The sequence below is a fragment of the Theropithecus gelada genome, chromosome 6 (genome assembly GCF_003255815.1).
Source record: "Theropithecus gelada isolate Dixy chromosome 6, Tgel_1.0, whole genome shotgun sequence".
Taxonomy (NCBI): Eukaryota; Metazoa; Chordata; class Mammalia; order Primates; family Cercopithecidae; genus Theropithecus; species Theropithecus gelada.
In genome coordinates this window covers 73785977-73796854 of record NC_037673.1, presented here as the reverse complement: position 1 = coordinate 73796854, position 10878 = coordinate 73785977, and the positions used below count along the sequence as shown (strand labels likewise).

Below are 10878 nucleotides of genomic sequence, written 5' to 3'. Positions count from 1 at the left end.
GGAGCCGATGTTAATCATCCCAAGGGCAATTAAGGCAAGAGGCCTAGCAAAGTCATCTTAGTTACAAAATAAGAAGATAGCGTTAGTCTCTCTACCCCATCCTCTCCTTGCCAAGAGAGCATTCTCAACTCCTTTTCTGCAAAATATTGCTTGTCAGCCAGACTTGTCTAATATCTTAGCAACACAAACAAAACCCAGGGAAAGCCAAGCATTGCAGTTTGGTTGTTTGTGATTTGATTGGTACCATGATTTAGTAAATTACTTTTTCTGAGGGTTCTTTTTTGGCTTGTTTAAAGCCAAGGACCAAATGTAGCAATAAAAATTTAAATTACCTTGGCTCTTTGCTGAAATGCTCAATATTCCAATCTTTGTGCTTTGCTGTAGTGCCAGGGAGAAGAGAAAGAACAGGCGACAATGATTCTGCATTACTGATTCACTCTACTCATTAGATTATATTGAAATGTTATGACTTGCTGGGCTCGGAGAGTTATTCAGTTTTTGCCTTCAGCCATTTCAAAGTAATTTTTGTTCCTACATAACACACTACAACATTATTTGAAGGAAGACTTTCTAATTGGAAATAATAATTTTTAGATAGCAAATTAAGCCCTTTACCAAATAATGTTAAATTATCATCAAGATTACATTTTCATGAATAATTAATCAATACCACTTCAGCTGTTTAGCTATTTAGTATTGTTGAACTCTAGTAATTATTAGGTTTAATTGTATTCTCTTGAGTTCAACAGCAAAAATAAAATCAGGTCATACATTTGTACTGTAAAATATTATCTATCTTGTCAGACAAAAAAAAAAATTCACTGAATGAAAATGACCCAGAAGGCATGTTTTTGGTAAGCCTATTCCAAAATGTTATAGTTATGTTAGCACTTGCTACTTCAATTTTGGTAGAAATCTTTTACTTTAATTAAGGTAAAACAAAGGCGTTCTTTAATATAGCTTTTGTGTTGTAATTCCAGAGATTTTTCTGTATTAATTTTTAACTGAGTGCAGGATCAGTATAACAGAAACACTTTTTGGTTCAATTATTTATTTGGTCCCTCTATTTAAAAAGGGTAAAAACAATGGAGTATTCTTACTGATTTGCCTAGGGTTTCAAACATATGAAAGGGGGCACATACTCATATCTACTTCAGTGAAGTAAAAATGTTACAGTTCATCATAGACATGATAAAAACAATCAATGGCCTAGTTTAATAGGATCCTATCACCATCTCGTGCCTCTTCGGCAATGTCTTAAAATGATTTTTACCATAATCAAAGTACTTGAAATTACTTGTTCTCTCATAAAAATCAGATTATATTTTTAGTAGAATTTTATTCTAATGAATGTAGGCCCTTTCTATTAACCTTAACAGTCAAGAAACATGAAACAATGGGAGAATATATCATTTGATGACTTCAGACTAACTGTTTATGCTAATGTGACAGGAATGACTGCTTGAGAACGATTTTATTATAACAATTGCAATTCTTACATAGGAGAAAAATGAAATATGTTAAATAGCTATTGTCATTTCTGCCTTTACTCTCAGGGTATCAGCTAAATCATTCCTTTATCAATATTTGCGTGCTTTGCTATGCAATATCTCCAACTTTTGTTTTTAGCAGCTGAACTTGATGAAAGTAGGGTACTTGATGGGAAATGAGCCTTGGGGTGTTAACGATTCTCAGAGTAGCAGTAGGGGTTAAGGAGCAGATCAGGGTAAAGGGATATAAGTTAAATAGAAAAACATTATCTCACAGATAAGCTTTGAAGTCAGCAAAGTAGCAGCCACAACGATCATTGGCATCAACCTAGTATTATCATTTCTGTTTGTTATACTCCCTTGCGAAGTCTGGATATTCCTAGAATGTCTAGATATTTCAGTTAGTGGATGTGCTGCTGGGAGATGCTCAGAAAAAGGAAAAGAACTAATACTTATTTATCACCTATAAGTGCCAGGCACAGTAGCAATACTTTCATGTTCCAGATCTCATTGGGTCACCACTCTAATCCTCCAAAATTCATACGATTATTTTCATTTTTCTTTACTACTGGAGATACTAAGGATATGAGTAGTTAAGCAGTTCACCCCGAGGCCCACTGATTATGTGACAAACAGCTAATTGGTCTAGCAGCCATGTTAGTGGGAGAAGAAAGGGACCAAATAGGTCAACATAGATATTTGGTGCTTGTCCTTTTGAACATGAACACTAAAGATTAATCTCAGAACACCGTGGCACTAAGATAGTCACATGAAAGGATTTGGAATTAAATAGTTTTAAGAGGTGAATGTTTTGAATTCATTATCCACAAGCTCTTGGTTTAAACCTCTTATCCTGGGGTAAACATGTGTTCATCTTTATTTTTCCCATACCACCTCCCACAGTACTTTCTACATCATGATTATTCAACATTCAATTTGTAATCTTCTTACAGGAGCAAGAAAAAACCGTCATTTTGTAAAATGGTAAAATTGTAATGGTGTCCACCCCGGGATATTTATGCTTGTCATAGTAATTGGGGACTCAATTGTAGAGTTAAAAAGTGAGTAAACAAAAAGTAATTAACAGTGTTGACCTACATAGCAAAACATAATTTGCTAAAGAAAGGGCAAAAGGAGAGAGAGAGAAAGGAATTGTAATATAAAAGATCAATAATATATAAGATTTTAACATTTGAAATTAAAATTAGGAGAGAAACTCACATGAATAATTAGTATCTCATGTTTCCTGTGAAAACAACTACCTCTGCTGCCTACAACTGGAATTACCACGTATAGCAGACAAGAACTTCTTTCCCTAATTGGGTCAGATTATATTTTTAGTACAATTTTATTCTAATGAATGTAGGCCCTTTCTATTAACCTTAACAGTCAAGAAACATGAGACAATGGGAGAATATATCATTTGAGACTTCAAACTCACTGTTTATGCTAATGTGACAGCAATGACTGCTTGAGGACAATTTTATCATATCGATTGCAATGATGAAGGGAAAATAAAATCTTCTCAAGTATTCTTCACTCTCTCTGAGTTAATTAAATTTTATAACCTTTGCTAAACTCTTCAAACAACAGACTCTTATTGAGGAAATATTTTTAAAAACTATAAAAAAACTATTGTCTTCCCAAAATTCTGTTGGGTTGCTGGATTTAGCAGTTCTCTTTATTTCCATGGCAGGAAGTGATTATCAACATTATCATTATTTTAAACATCATCACTAATATATTTTATCAAATCTGTAGGGCACTGTGCTGGGGAGAGAGACATCAAGAGGTGTAAGATATAGTCCCTGCCCTTGAGAAATATGTAATCTAAATGAAGACATTTACTACCTTCGTTAAAATTGGTCCAGAATAATTTGTTCAGCGCTGTGATGTATTAGAATCATTCAGTGGGAACACATATGGGAATGATATTGGAGTTAGATATTTTAAAATAAAGCCTATCTCCTACCTTTGCTAAGAGATACACATTATGGTTTAAAAGATGATGCAGATGGCATTCGTTTCCTTTCGGCAGGCAGAAGGAAATGCATTGATTCCTAGAGGATGAAACACATATTCTCTGAGCATTTTTATTTGAGTGACTTGAGAAAACAGTTCAAGTCCCATCTCTGCAACTAATTGGCAGTGTGACTACTGCCTCTTGTAGTATTATACATTATTGTGCCAGCAGCTATTCTGAAGTAGGAGCTCTCAATGTCTTTGACTCAAGAGATATCCTATATAATTGGCTAGGATGGCATATCTGCACCAGTCAAGCATAGTGTCTTGCCTTTCTCTTTCATAACTAAACTGGTTGACAAATAATGCTGAAATTGTAATGAACTCTGTGCCTCTGATGTACTTACAAATTGGTCTTACATGTGAAAACCTATTTAACATTTCCATGACGTAGACATCATGTATAAAAATGTTTTCTGCCACACTACGTAATAATGCTCATCACATGTTAATTCCTTATCATGACATCTTTTACACTGATTTTCAGTGCTTGAATTTGGGAGAAGTGAGGGGAGATAATTTTTTCTACTGAAACTGGAGATATGAAAATAAGTCATGGGGATAATTGGGCAAGTGCCTTTCCTGAAAATATCCTGTATTTTTCTGGTTTATTTTGTTTGCTTGATAATCAGTCCTTACATGATTACCAAATTTCCTTTATTATCACATTTAATTGAAAGTGAATAATCTATTTCCTTTATCAATGAATGTTTTGTTTTTACAAAATAATGTGCAGCAGTTGCACAGATCAGTTGATGTGGGTGAATGAGGTCATCTGAGCCTTTCTGCTTTCATACTACAGTCTATTCTTCATTAGAAACATTGAAGAAGTTGCTTAGAACTTCAAGAGACTTTACAACCTTGAGATTACAGGTGTGTTTTTTGGTTTGTTTCGAAAGTAAATTTTCAAACCCATAGAAAAGTTGGAAGAAGAAAACAATGAATACATGTATACTCTTCACTTAGATCCATCAAATATTGGTATTTTGCATCAACTTTTCTACTTGATAAACTTTTTATATTTTAATTTTTCACTTATAATTTATCCGTTTTTAACTTTTACTTTAGGTTTGGAGATACATGTGCAGGTTTGTAATAGAAGTAAACTTGTGTCATGGGGGTTTGTTGTACAGATTGTTTCATTACCCAGGTATTAAGCCTAGTACCCATTAGTTATTTTTTCTACTCTTCTCTGTCCTCCCACCCTCCACCCTCAAGGAGGCCTCAGTGTCTGTTGTTACCGTCTTTGTATTCATAAGTTCTCCATCATTTAGCTCCTATTTCTAAGTGAGAACATATGGTATTTGGCTTTCTGTTACTGCATTAATTTGCTAAGGATAATGGCCTCTAGCTCCCTCCATGTTCCCACAAAAGAAATGATATCATTCCTTTTTATGGCTGCATAGTATTCCATGGTGGATACACATATTTTTAAGGAGAGTTTTAATTCAATGTCATCTAATATACAGTCTATATTCACATTTCCCTAATTGTCACAAGTTACTTTTCTTGCTTTTTAAAAACTTCATTGAAAATTAATATATGTGCATGTTAGAAATGCAAAAAGTAAAAAAGGTTATCTCGTGGAGCTTAGACTATATTCTGTCTCTGACCCCATCATGCAAATATTGTGAATCATTTCACAGGTATGGTCTTAGAAATTTTCTACAAATACATACTACATATTTTTAGATGGATGGAAACATTCTATAATAGAAGGTATTTTCATATAAACACATATAAATATCCTCTTTTCATATGAGCACATATAAGTTCTACTCACTGATGTTTTCTTAATAACCTTTATTTTTAGAGCACTTTTAGGTTCATAGCAAAATTGCAGAAAGTATAGAGAGTTCATATATGCTCCCTGTCCCCACAGACACACAACCTCCCCTACCATGGACATCCGGCACCAAAGTGGTACATTTATTACAACTGATGAATCTACATCGACACATCATTACCACCTAAAGTCCATAGTTTACATTAGGGTGCTCACCCCCGGTGCCTGGGGTAACAGGGGCTGGAGTCTCCTAGGGTTGGCTTATATCCTGGGTTTGCTGGAGCATGGAGTTATGGGGGCCAGCCTGGAGACTGGGGCAGCAGAGACTGGCCTGGTTCTGGGTGGCTTGGAGCCTATATCTGTGGGGACTGGCCTGGAGCCTGGAGTTGTGGGGGATAGTCTGCCACTGGGGCAGGCCTGGAAACTTAGTGTGCAGGTACCAGCTTGGAGACTAGGGGTGTGGAAGCCAGCCTGGCACTGAGTTTCACTGGAGCAACACTGGTCCGCCAAGCCTGTGGCAAAGTCTGGGACTCACTTTACTCTCCTTCCCCCACTTGGAGGATATCTCTCTCTATGTTGTGTTGCCTGGTTTGGAGAGGTGATGTGATGCAGAAAATGTGAAACTGTTCTTCCTACTTTCTTCAGTGGGTCCTTTTGTAATTCTCTGCTACACACAGGTGCTATAATCTCTCAAATGAATTCCTTAGCTCTTATGAAGATATTTTCACGCATGGAGAGTTGTTCAAATAGAAGTTTCTATGAGGCGATAAGTGCTGGAAAGTCCTATTCCACCACCTTGCTGATGTCACGATCCAAGATCCACACTTCCTCTTTCTCTTTCTTTTCTTTTCTGTCTTTCTCTCTCTCTCTCTTTCTTTCTTTCTTTCTTTCTTTCTTTCTTTCTTTCTTTCTTTCTTTCTTTCTTTCTTTCTTTCTTTCTTTTTCTTTCTTTCTTTTCCTCTCTCCTTTCTTTCTTTCAAGGCTAGTCAAGTGAAGCAATGGAAGTAGAGAGAGAACAAAGAAATCTGTAACCAGTTATGATCAATTAGTTTTAAATAGCACTGCACTCCAACCAGCCCTCACTATCTTTTGATTAGTGGTAGCATAGTATATCTTTCAATATCCCTTTACTTTTAATCTATATGTGTCTATGTTTTAAAAGGGTTTCTTGTAGACAATATATAGCTGGGTCTTATTTTTTTATCCACTCTGGCAATCTGTCTTTTAATTGGAGTATTTAGACAGCTGACATTTAAAGTGATTATTAATATTATTGGATTAATATCTGTGCTATTTGTGACTATTTTCTATTTGTTGCCCTTGCTATTTGTTCCTATTTTTGTCTTCCATACTTCTTCTGACTTTTGAGGTATTAATGGAGCATTTTATTATGATGTAGTTATATAATGATATATATATGATACATTATATATCATATATTATAGAATATTATAACATATTATTCCATTTAGTCTTCTTTCTTTTTTTTTTTTTTTTTTGTTGAGACAGAGTCTCGCTTTGTCACCCAGACTAGAGTGCAGTGGCCAGATCTCAGCTCACTGCAAGCTCCACCTCCCGGGTTCACACCATTCTCCTGCCTCAGCCTCCCGAGTAGCTGGGACTACAGGCGCCCGCCACCTCGCCCGGCTAGGTTTTTGTATTTTTTAGTAGAGATGGGGTTTCACCGTGTTAGCCAGGATGGTCTCGATCTCCTGACCTCGTGATCCGCCCGTCTCGGCCTCCCAAAGTGCTGGGATTACAGGCTTGAGCCACCGCGCCTGGCCTAGTCTTCTTTCTTAGTATATCAATTATGCCACTTCATTTTTTTTTTTTTAAGGTGGAGTCTCACTCTGTAGCCCAGGCTGGAGTGCCGTGGTATGATCACGGCTCACTGCAGCCTCAAACTCCTGGGCTCAAGTGATTCTCCTGCTCCAGCCTCCAGAATGGCTTAGACTATAGGCGCACACCACTGTACCTGGCTAATTTTTAATTTTCTTGTAGAGACAGGGTCTCACTGTGTTGCCTAGATTGGTCTTGAACTCCTGGGCTCAAGCAGTCCTCCTCCCTTCACTTCTCAAAGTGTCGGGATTACAGGTGTGATTCAGTGCACCTGGTCACTTATGCTTCTTCTTATAATCTTTAAAGTGGTTGCCCTAGAATTTGCAATATACATTTACAATGAATTCAAGTCCACTTTCGAATACAGGCATACCTTGCTTAATTGCACTCTGTGAATACTGTGCTTTTTACAAATTGGAGGTTTGTGGCAACCCTGCATCAAGTAAATTTATTGGTACCATTTTTCCAACAGCATTTGCTCACTTTGTGTCTCTGTGTTACATTTTGGTAATTCTCACAATATGTTAAATATGTATCTATATCTATTTATATAGATATATGTATTTATATCTATATCTATTTATATAGATATACGGATATAGATATATAGGTTTTGTTTGTTTTTTTTTTTTTTGAGATGGAGTCTTGCTCTGTCACCCAGGCTGGAGTGCAGTGGCATGATCTCAGTTCGCTACAACCTCTGCCTCCGAAGTTCCAGAGGTTATCCTGCCTCAGCCTCCCAGGTAGCTGGGACTGCAGATGCGTGTGACCACGTTCGCTAATTTTCGTATTTTTAGTAGAGATGGGGTTTCACCATGTTGGCCAGGCCAGTCTCGAACTCCTGACCTCAGGTGATCTGCCCACCTCAGCCTCCCAAAGTGCTGGGATTACAGGCGTGAACCACTGCACCCAGCCTCTCACTTTAAATCAAATGCCAGAAATAATTACAGTTAATGAGGAAGGTGTTTTGAAAGTCTGTATAGACCAAAAGCTAGATGTCTTGTGGCTAACAGTTAGTCAAGTTCTGAATGCAAAGGAAGAGTTCTTGGAGGAAATTAAAAGTGTGCTCCAGTAAATGCACAATGCTAAGAAAGTAAAACAACTTTATTGCTGATATGGAGTGAGTTTTACTGGTCTGGGTAGAAGATCAAACCAGCCACATATTCCTTTATCCAAAGCCTAATCCAAGCAAAGGCCCTAACTGTTCAAGTCCGTGAAGGCTGAGATAGGGAAGAAAGCTGCAGAAGAAAAGTTGGAAGCTAGCAGAGGCTGATTCATTAGGTCTAAGAAAAGAAGCCATCTCCAGAACATAAAAGTGTAAGGGGAAGCAGCAAGTGCTGATGCAGAAGCTGCAGCAAGTTGTCCAGAAGAGCTACTTAAGATAATTGATGACAGGTGGCAATCATTACAACAGATTTTCAGTGGGGGGGGGGGGGGGAAATGTTATGTTGGAAGAAGATGTTATCTAGGACCTTTACAGTTACAGAGAAAAAGACAGTGCTGGCTTCGAAACTTCAAAGGGTGCTGACTTTGGCAGCACATATACTAAAAAAAACTGGGATGATACAGAGAAGATTAGCATGGCCCCTGCACAAGGATGACATGCAAATTAGTGAAGCATTCCATAAAACGAACAAACAAACAAACAAAAACTTCAAAGGACAGATTGATTCTCTTGTTAGGGGCTAATGCAGATGGTGATTTTAAGTTGAAGCCAGTGTGCATGTACCACTCCAAAAATCCTAGGACCCTTAAGAATTATGTTAAATCTACTCTTGGTGTGCTCTAGAAATGGAACTACAGAGCTTGGCTGACAGCACATCTGTTTATAGCATGGTATGCTGAATATTTTAAGCCCACTGTTGAGATCTACAGCTCAAAAAAAAAAAAAAAAAAAAAAAAAGGATTCCTTTCAAATTATTACTGCTCAATGACAATGCACCCAGCCACCCAAGAGTACTGATGGAGATGTACAAGGATATTAATATTGTTTTCAGGCATGCTAGCACAACATCCCTTTGCAACTCACAGATCAAGGAGTCATTGCAACTTTCAAGTATTAGTATTTAAGAAATAAATTTCATAAGGCTATTGCTACCATAGATAGTGATTCCTCTGATGGATCTGGAAAAATTAATTGAAAATCTTCTGGAAAACATTCACTATTCTAGATGATGCCATTAAGAACATTCATGATTCATGGGAGGATATCAAAATATGAACATTCACAGGAGTTTGAAAGAAGTTGATGCTAACCCCTTCACAGATGACTTGAAGGGGTTCAAGAGTTCTGTGGAAAAAGCAACTGCAGATGTTGTGGAAATAGCAAGAGAACTAGATGTGGAACCTGAAGATGGGACTGAATTGCTGCAATCTCACGATCAAACTTGAAAAGATGAGGAGTTGCTTCTTATGGATGAACAAAGCAAGTGGTTTCTTGATAAGGAATCTTCTCTTGGGGAAGATGTTGTGAACATTGTTGAAATGACAACAACTGATATAGAGTATTACAGAAACTTAGTCAATAAAGCAGTGATATAGTTTGAGAGGATTGGCTCCAATTTTGAAAGAAATTCTACTGTAGGTCAAATGCTATCAAATAGTATTGCATGCTACAGATAAGTCTTCCATCAAAGAAAGAGTCCATTGATGCAGCAAACTTCACTGTTGTCTTATTTTAAAAAATTGCCACAGCTACCCCAACCTTCAGCAACCACTACCTTGATCAGTCAGCAGCCATCAACAATGAGGCAAGACCCTCTACCAGAAAAAAGATTATAATTTGCTGAAGGATCTGATGATCATTAACATTTTCTAGCATTAACATATTTTTAACTTAAGGTAGGTGTTTTTTTCTTTTTTCTTTTCTTTTTTTTTTTTTGAGACGGAGTTTCGCTTTTGTTGCCTAGGCTGGAGTGCAATGGTGCAATCTCGACTCACCGCAACCTCCGCCTCCCAGGTTCAAGCGATTCTCCTGCCTCAGCCTCCTGAGTAGCTGGGATTACAGGCATGTGCCACCACGCCTGGCTAATTTTGGTATTTTTAGTAGAGACAGGGTTTCTCCATGTTGGTCAGGCTGGTCTCGAACTCCCTACCTCAGGTGATCTGCTTGCCTCAGCCTCCCACAAGGTGCTGGGATTACAGGTTTGAGCCACCGTGCCCAGACTTTTTTTTTTTTTTTTTTTTTTGCGGTGGAGTTTGGCTCTTATTCAGGCTGGAGTGCAATGGGGCGATCCCCATTTATTACAATCTCCACCTCCCAGGTTCAAGTGATTCTCCTGCCTCAGCCTCCTGAGTAGCTGCGATTACAGGTGCCTGCCACTATGCCTGGCTAATTTTTTGTGTTTTTAGTAGAGATAGGGTTTCACCATGTTGGCCAGGCTGGTCTTGAACTCCTGATCTCAGGTGATCCACCTGCCTCAGCCTCCCAGAGTGCTGGGATTACAGGTGTGAGCCACTGCACCCAGGTGGTACATCATTTTTTATGACATAATGTAACTGCACACTTAATGAACTACAGTATAGGGTAAATATAGCTTTTATATGCACTGGAAGACAAAAAATTCACATAATTCAATTTATTGCAATATTTGCTTTATTGTGGTGGTCTGGAGCCAAACACACAATATCCCCCGGTATCCTTGTAATGCTATACTGCTCTGTGAAGAGTGCAAGTATCTTATAATTACAAAACATTCCTTTTTTTTTTTTTTTTTTTGAGATGGGGTCTCACTCTTTCAC

The 10878-nt window shown here is 37.7% G+C and overlaps 1 non-coding gene across 1 annotated transcript; it reads left to right on the top strand.

Moving 5' to 3' along the window:
• Nucleotides 1-8658: 8658 nt before the first annotated feature.
• Nucleotides 8659-8769, top strand: LOC112627182. Its single transcript, XR_003120047.1, has one exon. It is a non-coding gene; the product is annotated as a U6 spliceosomal RNA (small nuclear RNA).
• The last annotated feature ends 2109 nt before the right edge of the window (nucleotides 8770-10878 follow it).